The sequence below is a fragment of the Carcharhinus amblyrhynchos genome, chromosome 4, assembly GCF_965287045.1.
Source record: "Carcharhinus amblyrhynchos chromosome 4, sCarAmb.v2.hapA, whole genome shotgun sequence".
Lineage (NCBI taxonomy): Eukaryota > Metazoa > Chordata > Chondrichthyes > Carcharhiniformes > Carcharhinidae > Carcharhinus > Carcharhinus amblyrhynchos.
In genome coordinates this window covers 35,894,397-35,911,781 of record NC_137327.1, presented here as the reverse complement: position 1 = coordinate 35,911,781, position 17,385 = coordinate 35,894,397, and the positions used below count along the sequence as shown (strand labels likewise).

Here is a 17,385-nt window from a genome sequence, read left to right as displayed (position 1 = left end):
CTGCTACATTCTAGATAAGCAGGCTGTGAAGGATAAAACTGTAACGGCGTCGTCACAAACTTAGCTTTCTATTTGTAGCAACAGACTTCTACAAATATACAGTTCCAAACACAACCAAAGTTTCAGTCTGCTGTATACAATTAAACACCCAATTACATTAAGACAGGAGCCTCAGCAAAAAAAAAGTAAGAACCCCTGTCTATGGCAAGCTTGTACATGCAATACCTCTTACACTCACTTGATATTATCTGAATTCCAACATATTAAGCCCTACTCTATTGTTATGACACTTCAATTAACATTCACACTTCAAGTGCCAGGCAATGATAATCTCCAACAAGGAGAATCTAGCCATCGCTCATGGTCATTCAATGGAATTACCATTGATGAATCTCGTGGATTACATTAACCAGAAATTGAACTGGACTAATCATTCAAAAAAAACATAGCTACAGAAGCCGGTCAGGGGCTAGGAATCTTGTGCTAAGTAATGCAACTTCAAGAGCTTTAAGTTTTTAGGTGTCCAGATCACTAACAACCTGTCCTGATCCCCCCCAGGCCGATACTATAATTACAAAAGCCCAATACCTTATCAACGTTTATAGATGCACCATAGAAAGCATTCTTTCTGGTTGTATCACAGCTTGGTATGGCTCCTGCTCTGCCCAAGACCACAAGGAACTACAAAAGGTCATGAATGTAGCCCAATGCATCTCACAAACCACAACAACCACAACCACCACCACTGCCCACCCCCCCCACAATACAGTGACTCTGTCTACACTTCCCGATGCCTCAGCAAAGCAGCCAGCATAATTAAGGACGCTATGTTCCCAGACATTCTCTCTCACAAAATACAAAAAAAATAAAAAAGTCTGAGGCCATGTACCAATCAACTCAAGAACAGCTTCTTCCCTGTTGCTGTCAGACATTTGAATGGACTTACCTTGCATTAAGTTGACCTTTCTCTACACCCTAGCTATGATAGTGCAGAATGTAATGTTACAATCTCATTTCCTTCTCTCTGAGCAGTATGTTTTATCTGTATAGCACGCAAGAAATAATACTTTTCAATGTTAATACATGTGACAATAATAAATCAAATTAGAAAACTCCTGACTTGCCAAAGCTTGTTCACCATCTAGAAGGCACAAATTAGCAATGTTATACTCGCCACTTGGTTGAACGACTACAGGTCCACACTATGCAGGGCACAGCAACCCACTTGACTGGCACCACCTTCTAGAAGCATTCACCCATTCCACAACCAATGAACAGCAGTAGCAGTGTATATTAGCTAAAAAATGCACTGCAGAGATTCGCCAAAGTTCCTTCAGCAGCACCCTCCAAACCTACATCCACTATCATCCAGAAGAACAAGAATAGCAGACACATGAGAACATCACTACCTCGACATTCACCTGCAAGTCACTCATCATCCTCACTTGGAAATATATCGCCATTCCTTCCCTATCATTGGCTCAAAATCCTGGAACTCCCACCCAAACAGCACTCTGGCTGTTACTACAACACAGGGACTGCAGCAGTTCAAGCAGGCAATGCACTGCCTCCTTTGAGGGCAATAATACCCATATCCCATAAATAAACAAAAAAATTCCCTCACTTAATACTTAACACAAAACACAACAAAACATCTTTCTCCAACATTTTACTCCTGTCATATTTTTGTACCAGTTCCATTACATAAATAGGCGGAATCTATCTTACACAGCACTTGGTGTTCCAGGAGCTACACCACAATGACAGTTTGTAATTTAAAAATCATGCAACTAGTTTTTGAATACCTTCAAATACCCAACAGAGACGTTCACAGACAGCTGACACTAGGTCGACTGCTCCTCTTTTCAACAAGAAAATGGTGATCAGTGTGAAAGGCAAAACCTATTGTTAAGTACAAAGTAAGCATTGAAGGAAAGGCAAAGCTGGTAAAGGTATTGCGAGTTCTAACAATGGCCCAATCAGAACTGTGAACTCAGCAAGTAAACCCATACCAACTATTTTATGATGTATAATGTTGGCCAAGCCACAACAGCATCTGCATTTATATGATAGTAATTTAATTTCCTTCTCAATTCAGATGCAAAACAACAAACCATTAACCACAACAATGCAGTTAAATACTATTTTCATAAATTGAAAACAGTACTTCAACAGAGCTTACAATTAATTTCTCAGCTCCTGGGAGGATAGCAGTTAAAAAGTCGTTTGGTGACCTAACCCATTGTAGCACGTTTTCATCTATGCCAAGGAACATGCTCAATTACATGAATGCAGATTTTTAAAATGTATTTACAGAAGGAGAAGACAATGTCCCCAGTGTTGACAACCATTCTAAACTATTTTTCGTTTCTTCCATTCTTTTGTTTCTTTACAAGTTATAATTTAAGTCTTGCATTCTGTATGTTTCTCAACTGCATGCATGGAATCTTGCATTTAATTTATCGTTAGTATAATAAAACAAATATACAATCACTAAGTTTTTTTCATTCAAAGACTGAATGCAAAAAAGACTGAATAAAACACAATTTTTTGCTCTATTACTGAATTGTCAGATCAATAAGGATTTGATTAAAGTTGGTAAAATCAGAATCCAGATGAAATATATAAATAAGAATACGGATAAGGTCAGTTTTTCTGCACAAACACATCCAGCCAAATGTTTAGACAGATGTGTGCTGAGGAAAGGCGCAGACAAACTCAATATGAAACAATAACAATTCCTCTTTAACTCTCCCAGAGAAACCTGTCATACCAAAAGAGGTCTGCTGGTGTCTCTATGAAGGGTCACCAATATGAGCTACTGACCCGTTAAGCAATAATTCATGGGAATCCTTGGTTTGTGACCAACCAAAATGGATAAGATTCATTTGGGAAATCACAGTCTGCAGATCACACACTAGAGGTACCCACTGAACCAGTATGGAATCAATTCATCCTTGATCCCAAGTGACTGCAGGAGCAGCAACACTGGGCACCAGCAGAATCAGGTCCCAGCATCATTTGCACTCACTCTGGGATTTGAAGATCTGCCTGGATCTCAATTTCCTCATATTACTTTTTTTTTTACAAATTCTCTTCTCAATTCACATAAAAGCTTACATAATACTTCATCAAAGTGCCTACTATTCATCCATGATCCCAAGTAGGGAATGAAAGCTGCCCATTATCCTAAACATAGAAAACTTATAGCACAAAGAGACCATTCTGCCCATCATATCCATGCCAGCCCAAAAAAATCCAGGTTAATCCCACTTTTCAGATCATACACAGCCCTTTGGATAGCAGCACTTAACAGTTCATATTCAAGTATTTATTTTAAATTCAACAAGTGTCTCTGCCTTTACCACCCCTCGGGCAGTGAATTTCAGTCCCCCCAACCCCCCAGGGTAAAAAAATTTCTTAATATCACACCCCGAACCCTGGCAATGTTCTAATATATTTCATTTGCATCCTTTCTGGTATGGTCGCCAGAATGCAATTCCTAATAACTAGTATTCCAGCATAGCCTCTGTGCTCCAGTAGTCTGTGCCTCAGCAAAAACACATCCAATATTGTTGATGGTGTAATCAAACAGCACTTACTCAGCAATAACACGCTCAACACAAGAATCTCAACACCATCCAAGACACAGTTTCCCACTTGATCAGCACCCCATTCATCACCTTAAACATTCACTCCCTTTACTGACGTATTGTGGCAGCAGTATGTATCATGTACATTTTTGATTTGATTTATTGTCACATGTATCAGTATGCAATGAAAAGTATCGTTTCTTGTGCGCCATATAGACAAAGCATTCTGTTCACAGAGAACGAGAGTGCAGAATCTAGTATTACAGTCATAGCTAGAGGGGTAGAGAAAGATAAATTTAATGCAAGGTAGGTCCATTCAAAAGTCTGGTGGCAGGAGGGACAATGCTGTTCTTGAGTTGTATGACCTCAAACTTTTGTATCTTTTTCCTGACAGAAGAAGGTGGGAGAATGTGGAGTGCACGTGGTTCTTAATTATGCTGGCTGCTTTGCAGCGGAAAATGCAAACAGAGTCAAGGAATGGGAGACTGGTTTGCATTCACTTTTGTAGTTTCTTGCATGCTATACAGACAAAGCATACTGTACGTAGAGAATGGAAGGAGGTAGTGCAGAATGTGTTACAGTCACAGTTAGGTCTAGATAAAGGCCTATGTAATGAAGTAGGACCGGTCAAAAGTCTGATGGCAGCAGGGACAAAGGTGTTCTTGAGTCGGTTGGTACATTACCTCAGACTTTTGCATCTTTTTCTTCCATCATCTTCCATCAGGAGAGTGTATTGCTTTGTATGGGATCCTTGATAATGCTAGCTGCTTTTCTGAGACAGCAGGAAGTGTAGACAGAGTCAGTGGATAGGAGGCTGATTTGCACGAATGACTGGGCCTTGTTCACAACCCTTTGCACATTCTTGCTCGAAAATCCACCAACTTTTCTTTGACAGAAGCTTCTCAACCCACGACTTCTACCACCATGAAGCAGAGGAATGGAAACACTACCACTAGTACGTTCTCTCCAAGTGACTTACCATGCCGGCTTGGAACGATCACAATTCCTTCCCTGTCAGTGGGCCAAAATCCTAGAACTGCCTTTTTCAACTACCATGCATTAACCCCATCTTTTTGGAAGATGGTATTCATTAAGAACCATGTTCATTTCTTTTTTAATGAATTCACATCCTGCATTTTGTAAACACTCAGCTTTTTTCAATGCTAAGCTCTCAGCACTGCACACAGCTTTCCTTCGAAACCTACAGCATACGCTCATTAACATGCAGAAGTGGCCTAATTTTGTAAGTTCCACCCCTTGTTCTTCTTGGGTAAATATTTGTTCTGAACGCTCACTATCTTGTCCTTCATTGCCTCCCACTACTCTGGCACTGATTTACCTTCAAGTACGTGTACCTGGTCCACTTTTGCCAAATCACTTCAGTGTAGTAAAATTAGTTGTTCCTCAATTTGAACCTTTTATTCTTGATCTATAGTTGTCCTTTTCCTAACTATACTAAATTTAGCTGAATTATGATGACGAACAAAATGCACTCTCGCCAGTCTCTTCCACCTACCCAGCTCCATTTTCAAAAATTAAATCCTGGCAGTGTTCAAAATACATTGGGGTAGTAAGCAAATTTGCCCTCAAAAGCCTTCTAAAAAATCCATAAAAATCAAATATAGAGACAACAAGAGAAAGGTCACCCCCATACATGGGAAAAACAGAATCTGTAAGCAGCTGCTCCTTAATCACAATTTATTTCTCCCATGCCTACTGCTCCAACTCCTCCAATCACAGGCTCCCTCCATCCTGCCCTTGTTGCTCATGAAACAGGATATATGATAGGAGTAGCAGCAAAGGGGGAGGGCAGAAACCTAAAAAAAAGGTGCAACAGTTATTCTGGCCGGTCCACTGCCACCGTAGTCAATCATTTCAAGACACTGCCATGTGACAGGGAGGTAACCAATGGCTTTTGCCCACAAAAACCTGGGCCTCAAACAAAGACCCCCAAAGACCAGGTGTCAATCTTGGGGCAACAAAGACTCATCTCTAAAACACAGACAGGAGCCATTTGCTAATTGATAGCTAACGTGGTGCTGCAGAATTATTTTGTTTCTATTCACCCTTTTGCACAGTTGGAACTTTGGAAGTCAGTATATGGACTTGTTTGTCGACATTCATTTCAAACCAAAGTACTGAGGGGAAAGAAACTTGAAATTGACAGAACAAAATGAAATAACATTAGAGTGTGCTAACAGTTTGCAAATGATTTTTTAAAAGAACTGTAGACATGTTACCTTGCGTCAAGTAGTTAGATAACTGAGTATGGGAAATTAAAACATCTTATGGATTGCAAGTTCTATCTATGTACTAGCTAAAATGTTCTCAAAAGTACTTTAAGAATTTTACATCCTCTGAACTTTTCACACTGCTTTCATGAGATTTGCTACTATTACTACCATATGGTTTCTACGCTTCTCAGAAATTTGCCTAAAGATTAGCTTTTCTAAATCTCTCTGATTGGTGGGGGGGGGGGGGGGAGAGAGAGAGAGAGAGAGAGAGAGAGAGAGAGAGAGAGAGAGAGAGAGAGAGAGATCTGGTACAGTGTATTCCAAGCAGTATGATCATCCATTTTTTTGTTCTTATGTTCACACGTATGGCCTCATTTGAAGATGCTTCTGGCATAATTATTCTCTTACAGTTGTGATCATTTCTTCAACCAATATTGTCACTCTCATTTTTTACTCCTACCAACTCCACCACCACCAGCCCCCCCACACCATGCTCTCATCTGCTGTGCTCATTACACTATTGTAATGAACTGCGTATGACTAATCACTGAAGAATTCCTTAGTTGTCCATTTTCTAACCTTTGTTTTCTCAATCTTCCATTCTCACTTACTAATATTCTCCATTTTAAATCTGGTTTGGAGGGTAGGTCTTATGAGGAGAGGTTGAGGGAGCTGGGGCATTTCTCTTTAGAGCTAAGGAGGATGAGAGGCAACTTAATAAAGGTTTACAAGATGATGATGGGGATAGATAGACTGGACGTGCAGAGACTATTTCCTCGGATGGATGTAGCTGTTACCAGGGGTATAACTTCCAGGTTCATGGTGGGAGATATAGGAAGGATGTCCAAGGTAGATTCTTCACTCAGAGTGGGTGGGGTGTGGAATGCACTGCCTGCTGTGATAGTGGAGTCGGACACTTTAGGAACTTTCAAGCGGTTATTGGATAGGAGCATACCAGAATGACAGACAGTGAGATAGCTTGATATTGGGTTTGTACAAAGCTCAGCACAACATCAAGGGCCAAAGAGCCTGGACTGTGCTGTACTGTTCTATGTTTCTATTTAAATCATTGGTCAGGTTTCTAACCCCTACCAAGCTAACTTAAACTCCCCCCTCAGTAGTAATGGCAAACCTCCTGTTAGAATATTGATCCTGACCATGTTGAAGGACAAAATTCAGCCCACACAGGTCCCACCTTTCCCAGATTTAGTCCCAATGCATCAGATCTCCTAAAACCCTCGCTCCTACACTATCTTTGCAGCCTTGCTTTCATCTGCACTATCCCCATACTTGTCCTCACTAGCATTTAGAACACATAGTAATTCTGGGAGAACAATTTTTAAAGCTTCTGAAATGATTATTTCTTTCCTAGCACTCCAACATCTTGCCTGCATGACTACACCCCTCTATCGATGTCAGTGGTAACAATAAGAACCACGATCTCTGTTTACATAAGAACATAAGAAATAGGAGGAGTAGGCCATCTAGCCCTTTGAGCCTGCCCTGCCATTCAATAAGATCATGGCTGATCTGTCGTGTCTCAGTTCCACATTCCCGCCCTCTCCCCATAACCCTTAATCCCCTTGCCTATCAAAAACCTATCAATCCGCGTCTTAAAAATATTGAGTGAGGCAGCCTCCACCACTTCAACAGGCAGAGAATTCCAGAGATTTCACCACCTTTTGAGTGAAGAAGTTCCTCCTCAACTCCGTTCTAAACCCCCCCGCCCCCCCCCCCCCCCCCTTTATCTTGAGGCTGTGCCCTCTAGTCCTACTGTCCTTTCTGAGCGGGAAGAGCCTCTCTACCTCTATCCTATCCATCCCATTCAACATCTTATATGTCTCAATGAGATCGCCCCTCATTCTTCTAAACTCTAACGAGTACAAGCCTAGTTTATTCAGCCTCTCCTCATAGCTCAACACCCTCAACTCCGGAATCAGCTAGTAATCCTCCTCTGCACTCCCTCCAAGGCCAAAATATCCTTGCGAAAGCGCAGCGACCAAAACTGCACACAGTACTCCAGCTGCGGCCTCACCAATGCCCTATACAGCTGGAGCAAGACCTCCCTACTTTTATATTCAATCCCCCTCACTATGAAGGCCAGCATCCCATTCGCCTTCCTGACCACCTGCTGCACCTGCAGGCTGGGTTTTTGCGACTCATGAACAAGGACCCCGAGGTCCCTCTGCACCATCGCATGCTGCAGTTTTTCGCCACATAAGTAATAGTCCTTCCTACCATTATTCCTACCAAAGCGGACAACCTCACATTTGCCAACATTAAATTCCATTTGCCAGTTCCTGGCCCATTCGCCCAGCCTATCTAGATCCTTCTGCAGACTCTCCACACCCTCGGCACAATTTGCCGTTCCACCAATCTTGGTGTCATCAGCAAATTTCGACACCCTACACTCGGTTCCCTCCTCCAATTCATCTATATAAATGGTAAATAGCTGAGGCCCCAGCACCGACCCCTGGGGCACTCCACTAGTCACCAACCGCCAATCCAAATAGCACCCATTGACCCCCACTCTCTGCCTCCTATTTGACAGCCAATCCTCTATCCACGCTAACACCCTACCCCCAACTCCATGCCCCCTGACCTTCTGCAAATAACCTCTTGAGGCACCTTGTCAAACGCCTTCTGAAAATTAAGAAAGACCACATCCACCGGCTCTCGTCTATCCACCGCCCTAGACACATCCTCATAGAACTCCAATAAATTTGTCAGACACGACTTCCCCTTAACGAAGCCGTGCTGCGTCTGCTCTACCAAACAATTCTCCTCAAGATGCCTCGCTATTTTCTCCTTGATCACGGATTCTAACATTTTTCCTACAACAGACGTTAAACTAACCGGCCTATAATTCCCCGCCTTTTGCCTGCCACCCTTCTTAAACAACATTGTAACATTAGCTGTTTTCCAATCTTCTGGCACTTCCCCGGAATCCAGCGACGTCTGGAAAATAATCAGCAAGGCATCCACTATCACCTCCGCCATTTCCTTCAGAACCCTTGGATGCATTCCATCCGGTCCTGGGGACTTGTCCACAATCAGCCCCTCCAGTCTGTCGAGCACCGCCTCTCTAGTAACAATAATGTCATTCAGGCCCTCCACTCCTACCATCTTTCCATCGCTAACACCCAGCAAATTACTCACGTCCTCCTCCATGAAGACTGAAACAAAAAAGTTATTCAGGGCCTCAGCCATTTCCCCATCCCCTACCACTAAGTCCCCCCTCTCATCCTCTAAGGGTCCAACGTTCACCCTAGCCAGCCTCTGCCTTTTTATGTATTTATAAAAACTCTTGCTATCCTTTTTTATATTAAGCACTAGCCCAGCTTCACAGTTTATCCTACCCTTCTTTATCAATTTCTTTGTCATTCTTTGTTGACATTTAAACCTCTCCCAATCCTCTTCGCTACTCTAAACGCATCCGCTTTTAATTTAACACTTTCCTTTACCTCCTTCGTTATCCATGGCTGATTACCTCTCCTCCTACGATCCTTTTTAACCATCGGAATAAATTTCTGCTGAGCACCAAGAAAGATCTCCTTAAAGATCCTCCACTGTTCCTCAGCAGACCTACCTTCCAACACACTCCCCCAGTCAACATTTGCCAATTCCTCTCTCATCCTACCATACTCCCCTCTGTTCAAACAAAGGACACATGTCCGGGAACCCACTTTCTCCTCCTCCATCTGCATCAGAAACTCCACCATACAATGATCACTCTTCCCAATAGGATCCTTCACCACAAGGTCCCTAATTCTACCTGCCTCATTACATAATACCAGATCCAAGATAGCTCGCTCCCTCGTCGGCTCCAACACACACTGTTCGAGGAAACTATCCGGGCAGCATTCCAGGAACTCCTCCTCAAGCCCACCGCGTCCAACATGGGTCGGCCAATCAATATGTAGATTGAAATCCCCCATAATTACCGCCGTTCCATTTCTGCACGCTGCATTTATTTGCGCGTTAACAGCCCACCCAACCTCCAGATCATTATTCAGGGGCCTATAAATGACACCCACCAGCGTCTTCCTCCCTTTGCTGTTCCTAATCTCCACCCACAACGATTCCACGTTCTGCTCTTTGGTTCCTATATCATCCCTTACTACCACCCTGATGCTATCCTTAATCAGCAGAGCTACGCCCCCCCCTTTTTCCTCCTTCCTAAACACTTGATACCCCTGGACATTCAGCTCCCAGTCCCTGTCACCTTGCAGCCACGTCTCTGTAATGGCCACCAGATCATATCCATTTGTGCTGATCTGCGCCACCAGCTCATCCACTTTATTCCGAATGCTTCATGCATTCAGATAAAGCGCCTTCATCCTAGCCTTCACCTGGACCCTATGTGCAGGAACACCACCAACCATACTCACGCCCCCTACCCCTTTTATTATTGGGACATCCTTGGCCTCCCCCCTTACCTGCACCCTCTCCTTTACTTTAGACCCCGTAATGTCACCTACCCTCGCACCCTTCCCCCCGCCCCCAATTAGTTTAAAGCCCTATCTACAGTCCTATTTACACGATTAGCCAGGACTCTGGTCCCAGCACAGTTCAGACCCACCCCATCCCACCTGAACAGGTCCCACCTACCCCAATCCTGATGCCAATGCCCCATAAATTCAAATCCATTCCTCCCACACCAATCCCTGAGCCACCCATTCACTTCCTTAATCTCATCAACCCTACGCCCGTCTGCACTTGGTTCAGGCAGTAGACCGGAGACAACCACCTTGTCGGTTCTACTTTTTAATTCCATTCCCAGCTTTTCAAACTCCCTCCCCAGATCCTCAGTTTGCATTTTGCCCACGTCGTTGGCACCCACATGTACTACAACGACCGGATTCTCACCCTCCCACTCCAGGTTCCTCTGCATCCCAGATGCGACATCCTGGACCCGAGCACCAGGCAGACAACACACTCTTCTGTGCACTTTGTCATTGTGACAAAGGACAGTGTCAATACCCTTAACCACACTATCCCCAATTACTACTACGTTCCTTTTCACCTTCTCTTTGCCTATGAACTGTGTCTGCATCACTGTACCGTGTGCAGTTTGCTCACCAAGCTCACCGCCCTCGTTCTTGTCCACACTGGAAGCAAGAACCTCAAACCTATTATGCAGATTGAGAGGCTGAGGCATTTGGTCCCCACCCTCCTTCCTCCCCCCAGCCCCCTCCTGTTCCTGACCCTTAGAGTTAGCCAGTGTTCACCTTCTCCTATCAGAGTGACCTGCAATCACTCAAATCCTAGTACCAGGGAGGCAACACACCACCCTGGAGGTGTGTTTATGGCCACAGAAATGCTACGATGTAGGAGTCATGTGAATCTTAATCTTCAGGATATCTTCTAGTATGCTGCTAAACATGCCCATAGCAAACACTGGCATGTAACATCTCCCAAGGAAGGGCTTTGAATGACTAATCCATAATACCACTGAAAGGGTGGTGGGGGGGTCCTCATGAAATTATGTAATGCCTCAATTGGAAAAAAAAAATTGGTCAAGATCCTGGAATTCCCACCTAACACCATTGTAGAAGGATCATAATTTGTTCTGCGGTAGCTCAGAGAAGACCCATGACCACCTTGCATCATTACTCACATCACAAACTAAAAACATGACTTAACCTCATGATAGGTTGTTGCATAAAGTTATATCTCACAGGATCCAGGGTGAGGTATCTAAATGGATACAAAATTGGCTTCTTGACAGAAGCCAGAGGGCGGTTGTGAATGGTTGTTTTTCAAACTGGAGGACTGTGACCAGCGGTGTGCCTCAGGGATCAGTGCTGGGCCCACTGTTATTTGTCATTTCTATTAATGACTTGGATGAGAATATAGGGGGCATGGTTAATAATTTTGCAGATGACACCAAGACTGATGGCACAGTGGACAGTGAGGAAGGTTACCTCCAATTGCAGTGGGATCAATTGGGCCAGTGGGCTGACAAATGGCAGATGGAGTTTAATTTAGACAAATGCGAGGGAATGCATTTTGGTAGACTGAACCAGGACAGGACTGACTCAGTTAATAGTGGGGCATTGCAGAGAGTTACAGAACAAAGATTTAGGGATACATGTTCACAGCTCCTTGAAAGTGGGGCCACAGGTGGACAGAGTGGTGAAGGCATTCAGCATGCTTGGTTTCAGTCGGTCAGAACACTGAATACAGGAGTTGGGATGTCTTGTTGAAGTTGTACAAGACATTGGTAAGGCCAATGTGAAATACTGCGTGCAATTCTGGTCATCCTACTATAGGAAAGATACTATTAAACTAGAAAGAGTGCAGAAAAGATTTTCTAGGATGCTACCAGGACGTGATGGATTGGGTTATAAAGGAGAGGCTGAACAGACTGGGATTTTTCCTCTGGAGCGTAGGAGGCTGAGGAGTGACTTTATAGAGGTCTATAAAATAATGAGGGGCATTGATCAGCGATATAGTCAATATCTTTTCCCAAAGGTAGTGGAGTCTAAAGCTAGAGGGCATAGGTTTAAGGTGAGAGGGGAGAGATACAGAAGTGTCCAGAGCAGCAATTTTTTCACACAGTGGGTATTGAGTGTCTGGAACAAACTACCAGAGGTAGTAGTAGAGGCAGATACAATTATCTTTTAAAAAGCATTTAGATAGTTACATGGGTACAATGGGTATAGAGGGATTTGGACCAAATGAGGGCAATTGGGATTAGCTTAGAGGTTTTAAAGAAAAAATAAGGGCAGCATGGACATGGGCCAAAGGGCCTGTTTCCATGCTGTAAACCTCTATGACCTCTAAGAGAGATCAAGTGTTTTTTCACCCTAGTGTCAATATTAAAATGCATAGCCACAATACTCCAGCTATTTGTTACTACTTAATACGAACGCTCTGCAAGGGTTCCTAAAGTATCTGCTGCCCACTGTGACATCCAGTCAAGTCTATATGTATAAAACAGTAGAAAATCCTAGCATACAGTTTGGAATGCATTGCCTAGGAGGGTGTTAGAGACAGGTTGCTTCACATTCTGTAAAAAGTATCTGGATGAGCACTCAGCACATCATAAATTCAGGGATATGGGCCAAGTGTTGGCAGGTGGGATTAGGGAGGAATTCAAGTGTTTCTAAGGTGTCAGTGCAGATTTGGGCCGAAGGGCCTCTTTTGCACTGTATGATTCTATATTTGTTGGAATGGTACAATTAGTTAATAACAGTCAGCATAAAATTCTTCTCACACAGGATAACAATTTCAGATTTTGAAACACGCAATAATGAGCACAGATAGAAAACATACCATGTTCTGATTATTACGCAATCATTCACAAGTCTTGAGTTTGAGGAATGGGAGGGAAGTAAACATTATGCATGCATCTCACTGAAAGAAAACTTCAGGGTTCAAATAATCTCAAACCAATTCCTTCTATAATTTTGGACACCTTTGCTTATTTTGCACAAACTGACAAAACACTACGTAATGCAAGCAGACACTTCGCACAGGCAAACACTGCAGTCTCATTAAAAATGGTTGTTATTAAAGGTTATTATAATAATTCTTGACAGTCATTTATGCAACCAATGTCCCTCTTACTGGGATTCTTCACTAGTTTTGCTCAATATATTAGCCATGTGGCAAATCACACTTGACTTGTAAAATTTAAAAAGTAACAAGCATTGTCTTTAGGCATGTAATCGCAAATCATTCACATGGTTCATGGTTGTGCACTTTGACCCTTTTGTACAATTGTTGATAAAATGACAAAACAAAGCATAACTTGATTTGTTTCGATCATGGTTAATACATCACATCCTTGGTTACTGAAGTGTGGCAAATTCATACTTAAGAAAGCATACACGTGATATACATTAACCTATCCTTGCACAATACAGGTAAAGGCGTTTTCTACGAATAGTCAGTCATGGCGACACCACTTAAGCAATGTCACCATGACAGCAGTTTTGATTGAACAACACTTCTAAATTAAGCATGCCTGACATAGCAATAACTCATGTAGACAAGAAACGTCTAGAATTCAGTGTTACGTTGCAATTGGAGGCAGAAAATAACAGCAGTCTTTGGTGGGAAGAAGGGAAATAAGTCAAACTTGCCCTCAATTCCTGCAACAATCTGATTGGCTACAAGACTGGAAATGGAAGAAAATAATGATAAAAGGTCCCACCATTAAATTCAACAGGACAGGCATAGCTGCAGGAATTCCATCGCCCGCCCCCCCCCCAACCCACCACCTTATGCTACTGCATTCCACCCTGTCCCACCCCTATATCCAAGGGCTGTAATTAAATTTGGCCCCTTCAGTAGAGAAGGTATTACTGGAGGAAAATAGTTACAAAAATGAAAACGAGCTGCACAAATTATAAATCAACCTCTTCTTCCTTCTTTAAAGCATAAACCCTACCTTGGACCAAACTTTTGGTCTCGATCCTACTAATGCCTTATTTGGTTCCATGTTAAATTTGTTTGTTAATGCTCCGGAGCCCCTCAAGGCATTCTACAATGACACAAACTCTGAATCTTTGAAAATGTTGTTCTTTTGACATTAAAATGTGTTTCTTTTCACATAATTTCAACTTCAAAATACAACTAGCATAGATGCAACCATCGTGTCATGGGATAAACACACAACAGACAGAAATAGGATATGCTGATTGGATTGGTGAAGGTTGGGAGGAGGCTTATGTGGCAAGTAAATCTGTGGGGTCAAATGGTCTGTTTCCATGCTGCTAATAAATATAACGTCATACTTAAAACTCCTTAAGTCAATTAAAACACTAAATTTCAACATCTTTGACATATAATGAACTGTGGTACATTATAAGGTCTATTCTTCTTAATTCAAAGTTGACCCATTCAACTGGAATCAAAAAGTGACTCTGCTAAAATTGCATTTCTTAAATCAAACCTCTTAATTAGAAGAAGCTCCCAATGCAAATATAAGACAAGTGGAGTCCACTACTTAAATTGACTTGAACCTGGAATCAACATCAGGTGTCAATCTTTGAGCACTGCTGAGCAGAGAATAAAATAAAATGGGAAGGAATTCAAGAGCATGGCTAGCCCAAGTACAAGATCCTTATCACTGAGTCATGGAGATTTACAGCATGCAACATGCTGCACTTTTTTTAAAAACAAAACCATTAAGCTAATCCCAATTGCCCATGTTTGGCACATATCCCTCTATACCCATCTTACCCATGTAACTGTCTAAACACTTTTTAAAAGACAAAATTATACCTGCCTTTACTACTATCTCTGGCAGCTTATTTCAGATACTCATCACCCTGTGTTATGAAAAAATTGCCCCTCTGGACTCTTGTATCTCTTCCCTCTCATCTACGCCCTCTAGTTTTAAGACTCCCCTACCTTTGGGAAAAGATATTGACTATCTAGCTGATCTATGCCCCTCATTGTTCTACGGATGTCTGTGAGATCACCCCCAAGCCTCCTATGCTCCAGAGAAAAAAGTCCCAGTCTATCCAACCTCTCCTCGTAACTTAAAACTGACAAGTCCCAGTAGTATCCTAGTAAATCTTTTCGGCACACTTTCTAGTTTAATAATATAATTTCTATAATAGGGTGACTAGAACTGTATGCAGTATTCCAAGTGTGATCTTACTAATGCCTTGTACAACTTTAACAAGACATCCCACCTCTGAGACAACACAAAATCAAATAAAAGTTTCCTTCTCCATCTTCCAAAGAAAGGAGAGAATCGCTGCCTATTTTAAGCAGACATTTTCCTGCCAAAGGAAGAGGATGTACAGCTGATCTTTCCCTCGTGTGGAATGTGCTTGCTGGGCTGGTTGAAGTGGAACAGAGCAGTTTACCTATCTGGACTATCTGATCTCATTTTACAAGAAAAGCAAAAGCAAATGAATTCAGGAAGCTTTCTAAATCATGGATAAATAGCTTCAAAAAACTATCCTGTAATTGAGTCCAGGTCCATACGTGGGGAGGCAAGTAAAATTGCCACATAAAGCATCAACAACTGGTTACATGATAATATTCCTGAAATTTATTTCATTACAAAGCCATCAATCATTCACACTGATGGAGCAAGCCTTTATTTCTTTAAATAAATGCACTCAAGCAAATTATCATGGATTTTATTAGCATGACTGAAGTAAAATAGCAAGAGGGCAAAAGATTTGTAATAATCCCAAATGTTCTCATGTTGTTATTCTTCCTGTACCCTTCAGAAATAGCAAATAGGCAGGTATCATTGGTGACCCTATTGAAGTGTGGCTGGGTTACTTTGACTTGCATAGTGAGAAAGTCATGAGTGCAAATGCAACAGAACTAATATTTTTACGAAACGTGTTGTGCAATGCTATGAAGCTGTTTGCAACAAGTGACTATCTGTGCAAAATACTACAGTGCCATTGATAATGCGTGCTCTACATATGATCTCTCCTTCACAGATAATCTACTCATCATTGCTGCTGCTTGTAGCAACTACTACCATAAGATCTGCTGTCATAGTATGCCATGCGGAAAGTGTCTTTTCCCTACCTCATACATTCACTGCAGCTCACTGGCAACCAATCTGTGATATCAGTCATCTTACTATCCTAGGGCAATCCCTCTTTCCACTGTGGCCTCTAGAAGACTTCTGCTGCTTTTCAGCTCTCATCAATTGGCTGAAATATCAGCACTATTTCTTGATGTCATTTCTTGAGTTCTTTTTGCGCTTGCAATTTAAAATTTCTCTGAATTTGTTCTATGGTTTGTAGATGGAATTTTTAGCATACAATTAGCATCCATATTTCAAGGGCCTTTATTTTCTTCCACTGAGCTTTATGTTTTTTTCAGGCTGTGTAACTAGTTAAAGCTCTTTCCATAGTTTAAGAGAACAGCTTTACTTTCTGTCCAGATTTCTGAGGCATTCAGGAAAGTGGATAGAATGTAGCACCTGATGAGATTTTTTTTTCTTGTTACAAGTTTGAGCTTTGTTGTTAACCCACTTTTCATCTTCACAAATAACTTTTTTGTTTCTGTCTTCACGGCGGAGGACGTGAATAATTTGCCGGGTGTGAGATGGAAAGCTGGTAGGACTGGAGGGTCTCGATGACATTACTGTTACGAGAGAGGCGGCGCTCGACAGACTGGAGGGGCTGATTGTGGATAAGTCGCCAGGACCGGATGGAATGCATCCGAGGGTTCTGCAAGAAATGGCGGAGGTGATAGTGAATGCCTTGGTGGTTGTTATTTTCCAGAAGTCGCTGGATTCCGGGGAAGTGCCGGAAGATTGGAAAGCGGCTAATGTTACACCGTTGTTTAAGAAGGGTGCCAGGCAAAAGGCAGGGAATTATAGGCCTGTTAGTTTAACATCTGTTGTAGGTAAAATGTTAGAATCCGTCATCGAGGAGGAAATAGCGAGGCATCTTGAGAGGAATTGCTTGATAGAGCAGATGCAGCACGGTTTCATTAAAGGGAAGTCGTGTCTGACAAAGTTACTGGAGTTCTATGAGGATGTGTCTAGGGCAGTGGATAGAGGAGAGCCGGTGGATGTGGTCTTTCTGGATTTTCAGAAGGCGTTTGACAAGGTACCTCAC

The 17,385-nt window shown here is 42.4% G+C and overlaps 1 protein-coding gene across 1 annotated transcript in view; it reads right to left on the bottom strand.

The window, feature by feature from the left end:
* tent4b (terminal nucleotidyltransferase 4B) overlaps positions 1-17,385 on the bottom strand; it is a 77,723-nt gene that overhangs the window by 51,053 nt on the left and 9,285 nt on the right. The gene's annotated exons all lie outside the window — the stretch shown is intronic.